The following is a 13,556-nucleotide window of genomic DNA, read 5'->3' on the forward strand; positions in this document are numbered from 1 at the left end:
ATATATATATATATGTTAGACTCACAATGTAACTCATTGTATTTGCTTTGATTACTAACGGAGTAGAGACTGATCACTTTGCACAGTGAATGTTCACTGAGTTTAAAGTCGCACAGCACTCAGGAGTTAAATCTTAAACATGCATTCAAGTACCCTAACTACTAACAACATTTTTTCTTATTTGTGTATCACTCGGCTGTAGATCCTCAAATCATCCCTGAATTGGTGCTGACACTGTCCTTCCTTCTGGAGGGTGGCTACTTTGGTTCCCCATGGTCCCTGTGTGTGTTGTAAAGTAGCCACCGCTGCAAGCTCACTCCCTTGATGGACTTCAATCTCACGTTTACTAATTTGTATTGAGATTGTATTCCATTACGGGAGTGAGCTTGGAGTGGAGCTACTTTACAACACACAGGGACAATGGGGCACAAAAGTAGCCACCCTCCAGAAGAAAGGACAGTGTCAGCATGAGTTCAGAGATGGGGGATCTACAGCCGAGTGATGCACAAATAAGATACATTTTTGTTAATAGTTAAGGTACTTGAATGTGTTTTTAAAATGTAACTCCTGAGTTTAGTGTCACTTTAAAACCCAAGTCCATTTCTGGTGTTTAAGCAAAAATTGGATTCCAGACAGTGGGGGAAAAAAAAAACATCTTCTGCTGCTTTACTCACCTGATCTCTGGTGGTGTCCCCTGCAGACCCACTGATTCAGAGATTCCCTTCTTTGACGGATTATTTTTTGGCACAGCAGTGCCACATCATTATGTGCTACCAATGTCTGCACCATTTAGGATCCACCCATCACAGAATGAAAGGGGCCTGTGCCATCATGAGACCAGACCCAAGATTGCAGAAAGAAAGGTAGGTTTCTTCATTTTTTTTATTTATAGCAGGGCACGGCTAGCTCTGAGGACAGTGGAGGACAAACAGGGAAGGAGGAATCTGAGGCGGGAGTTGACATTTAATAAGTGTAATAAATATGTACCCATTTTAGAATCGTAAAGGTTCGGTATATAACAAAAAATGTCAAAGAAGTGTCAAGGCAGCGTATGAAGAAGAGGAGTGTGAAGCATTTGACTGCTGGCAGTATGTTTAGTAGAATAGGGTGGCGGGCATGACAACAGGCCAAATATACAGGGAGTGTGGCAGGGAGCAGTATGTGCAGGAGAGGAGTACAGAGAATATAACAGCAGGCAGTAGGTGTAGGAGAGGAGTGCAGAGGATATGACAGCAGTCAGTAGGTGCAGGAGTGGCGTGTGAAGGGTATGACAGACAGAAGTGTGTACAGGAGGGGAGTGCGGAGGGTATGGCATTGGGCAGAAGGTGCAGGAGAAGAGTGCAGGGGTTATGACAGCAGTACGTAGATGCAGTGGAGGAGTGCAGAGTTATATAAGTAGGCAGTAGGTGCAGGAGAGGTATGTGGAGAGTATGACAGTGGGCAGTAGTTGCAGGAGAGGAGTGGGGAGGGTATGACATTGGGCAGAATGTGCATGAGAGTAGTACAGAAGGCATGACAGCAGGTAGAATTTGCAGGTGAGGAGTGCAGGGAGATTTGTGCTGAAGGTGGGATCTCACTGGGGAAAGACCAATCTGTACACCGAAGGTGTGATGTCACTAAGGAAGGACCAGAAAGAGGCTGATTTGCACAGTGGCAAAGTGAAAAGTCTCTACTCCTTTGGAAAATTAACCCCATTGTGTGTAGGGCCCTCATGCTGTTACTCACATACATATAGTATGTGGAACAACTAAAATATGAGGACCTGTGTATATCATCTCCACCTCCTCAGCATATTATCACTAAATCGGTCGGAAGAAGGAACAAAAAAATCTTTCCATTAAGCAGATGGTAATTTCATTGCCAGGCTTTATGAGTCAGTCAGGAAGATGCAATGATTGTGGATGGTACAGTGACCCCACACACCCAGCTTAAAAAATGTCCTGGGCCCCTGGTTTAGCAGATCAGATAATTTATCTCCAAGCATAAGAAATAAAGACAGTTTTAATGCTTGGAAATCTAAACAGCTCTGTCAATAGAAACTCTAGAAATGTTTTAGTCCGTGTTCTTGTTTATATTTTTTTACTGTTTTGCTTAATAAAAACATGTTCATCATTGATATAGATTATGATTTTTTTAACTAAAATATCTGGCTGAGATACCCATACACTGAAATGGATAGCAAACATTATATTTAACTTCTCCAGTTCCTACTGTGGCTGCATGCGCTGAATCGCCTCCAGCTTTGCCTGAGGACTTTCATTTTCCCAGCTATTGCTTTATTGTTCTGATTCTACTGGGGGCATATACAATATTAAAACATATATTAGCAATTTGTATCATGAAATAATCAACAGATAATCCTCCAATGATTTTTTTATGCTTTGTAAAACTTGTGAACACATTTCAAAACCTGTCCATGCACAATGTATTCTGGTTGTTTATAAAATTATTTATTGACCTTACAAGTGGAATACGAGTTGGTTGTTGCTATTGTTACACTGTTAAAGCTGAACTCCAGGAAAAAAATGAAATTGAAGATAATAGGTAATGGAGCCTTTAAATAGCAGCTATTCCTTACATTTTTTTGTGGCACATGTGCCAGAGGAAGCCGCATTACAGGGTCATTTTGGGTATTCTTCTGAAAACCCTTTTTTTGTGTCTCAGTGCTTTTGTTCTCTTTCAACCTCCTCAGCCACTTCCTGTCTACATGCAAACACTCCAATGTCAGCCATGTATAATTCCTCTGAACCAGCTTTCTGATAACGACTATTGTGTACTATACCTGTGCAATGTGTGTTGGCAATGCTGTATACATTAAAACACATTATTTGCATTAACATGTTAGGGTGTCATTCATTTGGAATGACACCTCAATACACTAAAGCAACGCTGGAAAAAATGCTGCATGTCTGTTTTTTGGGTAAATCCTGTGTGTTAACAACCTATTCAAAATGAATGGGCTTCCTTAAAAAAAGGAACTCCAGGAAAAAAAATCAGCCTACTGTAACTAGCTGTTGGAAGTATAAAGCTTACCTTTCTGCATAGCAATGTAGTCTTCCAGAAATCCATAGTACAAGCCTGTGCTTCCTGCCCTCTGCCTCCTTCATTTCCTTTCTGTTAGACCTCTAGCCACTGGTCTAATAACCTCCCCCCTGTAGTTCTATTTCAGCCAGCAGGGAAGTGACTACATGCCTGCACACATTGCAGTGGGTGGAGTAGGGAAGTCTTAGACTGCTGGCCTGACCCCACCCACTCTCAGTGCAGAGCTCCCTGCTCTATCACACCCCCTTACCTGAGACTAGGCAGTGCACTGTCACACTTCCTTACCTGAGACTCCGCAGAGCTCTGTCACACTTCCTTACCTGAGACTGGGCGGAGCTCGGTCACATTTTGTTCCCTGAGACTGAGGAGTGCTCTGTCACAGCTCCTTCCCGGAGACTGGGCGGTGCTCTGTCACACTTTATTCTTGTAGACTGGGCAGTGCTCTGTCACACCTTCTTTCCGTAGACTGGGCGGTGCTCTGTCACACCTTCTTCCCATAGACTGGGTGGTACTCTGTCACACCCCCTTACCTGAGACTAGGCTGTGCACTGTCACACTTCCTTACCTGAGACTCCGTGGAGCTAAGTCAAACTTCCTTACCTGAGACTTAGCGGAGCTCGGTCACATTTTGTTCCCTGAGACTGAGGAGTGCTCTGTCACACCTTATTCTTGTAGACTGGGCAGTGCTCTGTCACACCTTCTTTCCGTAGACTGGGCGGTGCTCTGTCACACCTTCTTCCCATAGACTGGGTGGTACTCTGTCACACCGCCTTGCCTGAAACTGGGCTGTGCTGGAACTCTGTGTAAAACATGGTGTTGTTCCACATTAGTGATAGGAAGTTCAGATCTTTTACATGAATCGGATCATTTTTTAACTGTTCATTCAAATTAACCCATCCACGAGCTGATTCATCGGTTCACTTGCTGAGTCTGCTGACAAGCAAGTGAATTGAAGCTCAGGAGCCGACTTAAACTAAAGGGTTAAAGTATCAATCAAAATGAGGATCTCCTCTCATTCATACTCCCTGTGTCATCTTTCTTATCTCCCTGCAAGGTTGTCTGTCCCTTATCACTGCTGCAACTTGATAATTGATTTTGTTTACTGTGTTCTACTGGAGATTCATGATTCTTTGATTCAGTGTACAGCAAAACGTATTTATCGACCAAAAAGTCTCTAAAAGCATATTTCCACTAATGCCATATATGGAAAAATCATGCACATGATGCATATATAATGCTGCTTCACAGTTTAGACAAAAATGGTTAGCTCATGCATTTACATTCCTGCATTCATCAACGCAAGCAACACAACATAGAGATAATTTACACAACATCACCTTGCAAATTCATGCAGGGCTTTGCACAACATACCTGCTGGGTGTGTACACACTACAAAGGTGTTTAGATTCCACCCATAGATCATGCTGGGAGGGAACACACTACAGAGGTGTATACATGTTCGTGGTGTGTTTATAAGGTTAGTAAATCAACCCCTTTGATTCAGTGTTCTATGTTATAATGGGGACCCATATTATTCTTTGTTTCAGTGTACTGTGTTCTACTGAGGACTCATGATTATTTGATTCAGTGTACTATGTTCTAAAGGAGACTCGTGATTCTTTGATTCAGTGTACTTTGTTCATCTGAGGACTCATCATTATTTGATTCAGTGTACTATGTTCTAATGGAGACTCATATGCTTATTTGTTTCAGTGTGCTGTGTTCTACTGGAGACTCATATGATTCTTTGATTCAGTGTTCTGGTGTCTTATTGATTCAGAAGTGTTGTAAGTTGTGATTCTCAGTGTACTGTTAGCTGGCACATTGGTTGCAGGGAGGGGCTGGCAGAAGTAGACCTTTCTCACCCTAGAATCATATTACCAGAGCTGCTGTCCTACCGATTCAACACTAAACCCTTTCAAATGAATCAGTTATCAATTCATTCAGATGAATTATTTAATCCAGTTCACCAAAAAGAATCAATTCAAAAGAACAATTTATTCATGAACTGGACATCCCTATTCCACACAGCCTGATGCCCTGCTGGACTGTTAGGAGGAGGTAAGATGACTTCAAAGCAGGGGAATTTGTGATGCAGAGGCATCTCCAATGTAGTTTTTCCTTGTATCTGCACTCAGCAAAAAAAGAAATAAATAAAGTCACTGGAGCATATAGCACTTTGTAGCTCTTCCCATCTCCAGCCTCAACTCTGCCTATACTCGCCTCCCACTTCCTCTATTTCACATTGCTTCATGGGAGATGTAGTCAGCTCTCTATGCCAGGATATGACAAGCACTGGTTACCTAGATCCTCCCACTGGCTGTAGGAAGGACTGATTTAATAATAGGAGGATGTGACATCACTGGAAGCTAAAAATGAGAATTACAAGAAAAGTAAGGACTTCTATATTACATTGTTATGGCAGCTTGCTTCCTCTGACTGAGAGGGATCTAAATATATAGAGTGATGTGCATCCTGAAGTTCTTCTTTAACGAAACACACATTAACTAACACGCAAGTTAATGCAATGCACATAATACAAGTGTGAATGGCTCATAAATTATTCCATCCTGTCAGCAAAAAAAGCAGAGAGGTGTAAGAGCAGAGAAGGAATTGTTCACCAACAATGAGTACATAGTTACCAAAAAAAAAAAGGATATGGTTTTCATCATAACAACATATTAGTACAGACAATATACAGTGCAATACCATTTAAGTATGAACAGCCTGTACGCTAGTACATAGTAACCATAGTTTTCATGTGTTTCATATAAACAACTAACCATCTCTATGTTCTTCCTTTAGGAACATTTTCCTACTCTTCCTCAATGAATACTTCTAGTTCGGAATGTATGTTTTGCATGCATTATACTGTCTGTTTGAGATCTATCTAGAAAGTTGCAATAATAGTTAACTTTGGAGACTTCGAGGGTCATTCTAAAACCTTCAAGTAGTTCGTTAATTTTCAGGGGAATTTTTGATCAATGGCTTTTTGGAATATTTAGAGTTGTTGCTTAAAGCACAGGCTTTCAGCCCAAAGGGCGCTCTGACAGAGTGTTTGTCAAAGTAAATTGATAATACTAGTAAAGAGATTACCAAATATTAATCATTAACATAAAAAACTAATCTCTGAGCCCATTCTGACTATTCAGCTGCAGTAACATGCATAACCACAGCATGCAACAGTATGTGCCTGTAAGTAAGTGTGGTGTGTTGCAGTGTCAATCATTTTAAATAGTAACCCAACATGCTATAGAGTAGTGAGCAATGACTCACAGTGCAGCACATCACATTGTACATCCCATGCATCAAAAAACAGGGGGCCTGTTTATTTTTGGGTCGGCTTATTGCAAAGCATCACAACGTGCAATAACATTAATGGGTGTAATGCACCTAATGTCTAAATGGGTGCTTAAGCAGAAATTTATTTTTTCTTTTGAATTGCACATGTAAATATTAAAGACCTATGCTGGGTGTCCAGCTAAGCGGTATGTAGTGCAGGCACCAAAATGTGTCTACACATAACTATGACATATTTCATAGCAGCCTCTACACCTGAATCGTTCTGAGCGGGCAAAGTTCTAACATTTCTGGTGCAATGTCAGAACTTGCCTACTCCTTCCTGACACCACACATCCCCATTGGCCCATTGATTGCACATCATGAGGGCCTGTCACACTGGCCAATAGCAACATGTGAGGGTGGGCAAGCTTTGTCACTACCAGGAAGTGCCAGAGTTTCTCCCAATCTGAATGACCAGACTTTATATCATAAAGGGTACCTGCTGCAGGTATGTGCAGGCATCTGCCAATAGTTTATTTTTGTTAAATATTGAAATGATCCCTTTAGCTTCCCCAGCCCTAACAGGTAAGCTATCCCCTACAGTGAACCTAAAAGAAACCTAACCTAACACTTAAACTAGCCTGTATATTAAAAGGCTGTTATGCGTATGCTTATGTAGGTTGCTGTGCCAGTAGCAAGCAGTCTTGCAGTGAAATCATGCAGAGCCACAGATCCCACCCTCCTAGGTAAGATTACATTATTTTGATGAAATTAACTTTTCTGGGAAATAGATGAAAAGAGTAACGATAAAGAGATTATCAAAAAGGTTAATGGTAAAAGGATTATCAAGGTGATCATGTCAGCAGGCTCATCAGGAAGGAAGATGTAGTTATCTCTGCAGGGAGCCTATTGTGTGCGGGAAGGAGTTCAGACTTAGTGTGACAGCAAAATATGGCACACAAAATGTCCACCCGAGAGTTCCATAAGTTTGGTAATAAGTCCCTTTGTCCACGTTCCAGCGGGTAGGCATAGCTCTAAATAAGCCTGTATGGTTGTTCCATAGAGGGGTTAAGATGTTAGGTCCAGGACAAGATGCAGTACTAGCCCAACTGGCAATTTAAAACCTAAATTCAGGCCATGGTCCATAATCGGAGGGGGAGGAGGCTGGACCTCAGTCCCCTCCAAGTGCCCAGGGCAAAGAAGGCTTGCATGACAGAAGCTTCCCCTGCAAAAGTAAAAATTCTCTTGCAAAGTGAACAGCCTATTTGCCTTTAGAAAATCAACCCCTATGACTCTTACCTGATGTTTTACTTTAAACGACAAATTGTCTTGTTTAACAGTCTACATTTTTTTTAAAACAAGTTAAAGATTCCCTGGATCCTTTTTTTTTTCTATTACAGAAGTGGAGATTCGCGTTTAATGAATGTAAAAATTCTGAAACGGCCAGTAAAAAATATTTTCATAACCAATTTTTGGGAGGCGGTTATGATTATTTTATGTTTATGTCCGTGAGTTCTTGATGTGCACCTATTTTCATCAAGCTCTTCTTAAACGCCCTTTGCCACTTAATGCTGCAATTCAAATCTTCGCGAGCAAGCCCGAAAACCCTCAAGAATAAAACATGAATATTACCTTGTGGGGCCGTAAAAAGAAGACTATTAGAATATATCACCGACACACTAGGGGACCATTTAGAGCGCTGCCTCTAAATACATCATTTAATTACAATGGAGACATTACTTCATGTTTCTACTGATGTAAGTAATATTAGAATTCATGATATTCGCAGGCTACTGAGGCCCATTATATTGGCCATAAGCTATTCTATAAGATTTACTACTAAAGGCCCGCCAGGGTATTTGAGCATTCATGGATTCTGTGGCAGTAGGCTTTTATCTAAGACACATAAGTGAGGACAACTAAGTTATTATCGCTAAGAAACATGGCTTAATATTTTGGATTCTAAAGGTTAAGGTGTCATAAATCCTGAATTACTCTCAGATATCACATCGAAAGACATTTTTATGTTATTTTACTCTTCCTTGCCGCTTAAAATATTTTATGATGGCAGTTTCCAGAATTGTACCATCTTGTTTACGTTCAGTCCCCAGATATACCAGAAATACTGACACAGCTCTTAGTTTATGCTGCTGTGACAAAGGTTAAGTGCATGCATAAAGAATCCTTTTTCTTCCTCTTACAGCCTTTGCTCGTGTCCATAGATTTCTGTTTGATCAGTTGATTAACCCAATCAATTAGGCTATCGTCTTCAGTGATTGCACAGTTTTCCTGTGGGATGGGAGACGGGTGGCAGATATGCGAAATGATTAACAGCACTTAATTATTACACAAGAGTATTGTGCAATAAAGGTATGCTTCAGTCATGCTGGAAAATGTTGCATCTGATCTGACTCAGCAGATGAAAAACCTAACCGCAGGCATTACATTCAAAGGCATTTCTCGTCGATACCTTCTATGTATACCCCATGCAGGTACCTAGGAGCTTAGGGCCAACTCCACCCATAAATGACACTTCACGCACTATTCCAGGCTCTAAGTCTCTACTACCCACCAATCCACCATATTGCACCCCTTGTCCTTTTTTTAAATTTACTGCGTATACATATGTTTTTCTCCCGAAGTCTTTGGTCTGCTTGCGTGACATCACAGGTCTTCTTTATCCTCTTCTTCCTACTGGGATGATTTAGTCCTGAGTGCTGCAGAGAATGCAGCCACGTAATAATGTGCCGCTACTTTCTGCAGCATTGTCCAATAAGTGCAGAGTGGCATGATGATGCGCCCCCAGTGATTCAGGTCCTTGATGTTCCTGGCTCAATTAAATTGATTTGAAAAATGTTGGGCATCGTTTAATCTAAAAGCACACGGTTGCTGTATATGGTGGAGGACATGTGGAGCAGCACTGGAGCATGGGGAGGGTGAGGACTGTTTAGAGTGGGAGGAGGGGAAGAATGAAGGGGAAAAAAAAGATACTTGAGCTTGGCTTTAGGTATCCTATGGGGTGCATCATCCATTAAATGATATCTCTCCATCTCTAAGGTATTTTCACCCCTTTACTTTAGGTAATAAAAAAAAGTCACTTTCTCAGAGCTCAATTCCCCAAATATCATGAAAAATCTACTGGAAAAGTGCGGCATTAGTGTTTCGTTTTATGATGGCCACAGCAGTAGAGAAGTATGCTAGTTATCTTGGATCTAAAGACCCTTAGAGAAAAGAGCAATCAAAACATGATTCAACATGCTATCAACCACACCAACTCAAATATCTATTTTGAGTGGAGTTAACATGTAATCATACAATATATTTCAACATTAGTACAAAACCTGGGAGGCACCGCTGGGCCACAGTAAAAATTAAAGGCAATATTTATATGTAACTTCAGTTGTCTATATTTCTGGTAGGGATGAGCGAACCCAAAAATGTCTGTGAAATGCATCAGGGTTAGAGGAGAAGGTGTAAGGAACCATTTTACCTGCAATTTAAAAACCCCCAAATAATTATATATTTTCTGACAGACCCTGATCCTACAGAGACCATGTAGAATAAATAGATGGTAGATTTTTATGTTGCTTATTATTTGTTAATCAAATCTAATTTTTCAAATGCACATAAATTAATTTTAGTGCATACACACACGATCTGATCCCCATTTTGTTTGTACAAAATAAACGATGAGGTTGTGTCGAGTAAACAGATACCTAATATATTTCATAACTGCGTGTGCTCATGAAACAGTGTAAAATTATGATACCCAAAATAATCAACAGGCAGTTCTTTAAAAGCCATTATATCAGTTTAGAGTTAACTGAGGGACCCATAATTATTTGTCTCACTCCAGTGTGCTTGTTGATACACAGTATGTGTTGTGCAATTGTTGTTTACATATACATGCACACCATACAAGTGCATTTTCATGTGTATTTATTATGTATACAAGGGAAATAACAAACCCCCAGCATTGGGCTGGTTACAGGTACTTTTTATGGAGACATCAGGGGTCTATTATACCCCTAAGGTCTACCGTTCCCTCTGCTCCAGCCAAATGAGCACAGGACTGTACTCAATCATCTGTTTACCTGGCTTTTCTGCCAGGATTTTGACAGCTCCATATCTGGAAATTATTAGAGCTGAGCAATTCCGGGTTCACAGTCTGCTAAGGACATCAGGGAATGGATGTACTTTGATGTCCTCCCTTTCACCATCCTGACAGTGTCTATCATGGAGACCCTGTCTCTGGAGCAGCGGGAGATCCTGAGACCCACGGGGAGGGTTTCAGGAAGTAAACCGGCATGGGCAGTGCACCTGTGATTCAAGATCACAGCCTCTCACATCACATTTACATTAAAGCCCTAAGCCTGTTGCACAAAATAGAAACTAACTCATAAATGTTTCTGGGTTTGTAGTTTGTAATGGACTTTAAATTGCTCCTGAGAGCTAGTGAACGTCCTTCCAACTGTCCTGAACCTTTTTTTTTTTTGTCCCCAAATTGGCCGCTTATTAGCCTCATTAGTCTTTGTTTATTCACAGAAAGAAAACACAGCACTTTAGGCAACAATACACAGATAACAATCAAATGCATAAAACAGAGGAACAAAAACAACAAAAACATAAACTATGCTACCCAAAATATATAAAAAAACACAAACTCTCTTAATAAAGAAATGAAAAGAGAAGTTTTAAAAATAAAATCACCTGTTATGGAAGAATTTCACCATCTAAGCAGCTACAGCAGCAGCAATGGTGACAATGATGCAGTGATATTACTGCAGAAGGAAGCTGTCTGTCACAGTTTCAAAGAAAATGCCTATGCAATAGATCAACTGGCAGGATCAAAAGGTATTTACAAATATATTCTTTAATCCTTGGAACTTTTTTACATGTGGATTTCAGTAAAGCGTCTGCTTAAGCATTTTTTCCCGCATACACTGAGTTTGAATTGCCTAGGCTTGAGATGAGTTTACTTTAAGGTATTTCAGGATTTTACAATTTGTTGAACATACTTGGCTCATAGAGTGTCTCTTTATTATTTGCTACTGAAATTCCTCTCAGAAAGTTTACATAGCAAGCTCTAAGTCATAAACAATACGTGTTTTGCCCACAGTGCATTAAGGCTGTTTTATGTGGGAGCAGAACTCAGCTGGAAAGGAACCAAAAAACACAGTCATTATGTTTGGATATTCATCTGGCAGCCCAAGAAACAGACTGGCTATCGCTGCATGTCGATGGCTAGGCTGTAACACATCATAGCCAACAGATTGCATGTTGGATGGACACAAATCCGTTCGGACTTTCACCTTTAGAAAGCTGACTCGGAGATCTTGTGTGAAGGATGACACAAAAGCCTTAACCTTGTTATTTTAAAAAAAATTGATATTGCATGTTTAATGTATAGTAGACATGTGAAGATGTAATGACCAATACCCATCAATAGCTAAGTCAATTTCCACAGCAGAAAAACCAATAGTGTCTAGCTATGCATTTTAAGAAGTGGGATGAGAGTCAACAACTAGTTAAACTTGGAAATAAGTAGATGAGAAGAGTTAATTATCTTTAAAGTAAATGTAAAGTAGATATAAACTCTAATTGGAAGACATTTAGTTTGCTAAAGCAGCCTTTCTCAACCAGGGTGCCGTGTCTTCCACAAGAGTACCTCAAAATGTAGTGATGGTAGGACTCTGAAGGAGTGACTGAGGGCTCCTGATGTGAAAGGAAGAGGATCTGATGTAAAGGAGGGAGGATCACTGATTTAAAGAGGAGCTCTGATGTGAAAGGGGGGTATTCTGATGTGAAAGATAGGCTCTGATGTGAAGGGAGTTCCTGGTTTCAAGCAGGGTCCTCCCTAAAATCTGCTACATTTTAGACTGGGGTGCCTTGAGATTTTGCATATGTTTAAAGGGTTCTGCGACTGAAAAAGGGTTGAGGAGCAATGGGCTAAAACGCCATGTGTTTTAACCAATTACTTTTTTTTACCCAAAATACTGTTTCACCTTTTTTGTATCTCAATATGACTAATCTCTTTAAGCCTTTTTAAGCCACAACCTGTCCAAATGCACTCCAGCATCATGACTATTGCAGACCATGCCTGTCTAATGACCATTTGTATTCTCCACCAGGGGAGCATATGACAGGATGACAAGATAGGAGTAAAATTGGGATGCAGTTATTACCCTATAACAGGAAGTGCCTGAACCAGGACTTCCATTGACTGATCACCAGGTATTATTTCAATGAAAACTGCAAATTTAAAAAGTTGAATAGACAATGAAACATACTGATATATATGTGGACGTTGGCTGCACATACATTTACTCATGGTAACACTCTTTACTGCAAGGTTATCGGGATAAATAAAAGATTGAATTGGAATATGCATTGTACACATTTATGCCAGGGTATGTCTCCCTGAGGATCCCCTGCAGCCTCAAGCACCCCCCACCCCATCCTGCACACACACATTGTGGATGTTCTTAAATATGTGCTGAAAGGGATACTGTGATTTTAAATACTATCACATATATGCCTGTTTTGATTAACATTTATCTCTCTACCAGCTATATCCAGCATTGCAATACATATTAATAATTTTTGTCATATGGTATCATTTGAGCCACAAGGAAGTCATTTCACTTAAACCAGTGCTTGTTTAGCACTAGCACATATTTGTTTATGTTTGTACAATTTTGTGTAAAATAGATTTTAATATTTTCTTTGCAATAAACTGAATTTTAATCTATTTTGCTTTATGCATTATAGAAATGTCCCTTCCTTCTATCCTTCTCTATTTTAAAAAGATTGATAACAATATATAAAATTACATTGACATGTCAAAGCATATATGACATGTTAGTGCTTGGGTTTAATTCTAGTTTAAAGATCCTGTGTCTTTTGTGAGTGTTACAATTTTGTACAAGAAATCATGATTTAACCACTTGTGGACCAGTCAGTATACCCATATGGCCAGTCCACTGCCCCATTGCACCTGTATGACCTCCTGTGGCTGCCTGTGTGCGCATGGCTGTCACTCGCAGAAGGCTTCAGGCACAGAGCCCATCTAGCTCTGTGCCTTGTGATCGCTGTGATTGGCTATAACAGCAATCACATGGAAATATTTACATTACCAAGCCCACCGCTTTTTCTTACAACAGAGGCAGGGGAGAGTAAAGGAAGTAATTAATGGATTACTTTCTAATGAAAGCAAGCCCCCCCCCCCCCCC

Source organism: Nanorana parkeri, unplaced genomic scaffold (assembly GCF_000935625.1).
Source record: "Nanorana parkeri isolate BGI_ZX_2015 unplaced genomic scaffold, ASM93562v1 scaffold1105, whole genome shotgun sequence".
Taxonomy (NCBI): domain Eukaryota; kingdom Metazoa; phylum Chordata; class Amphibia; order Anura; family Dicroglossidae; genus Nanorana; species Nanorana parkeri.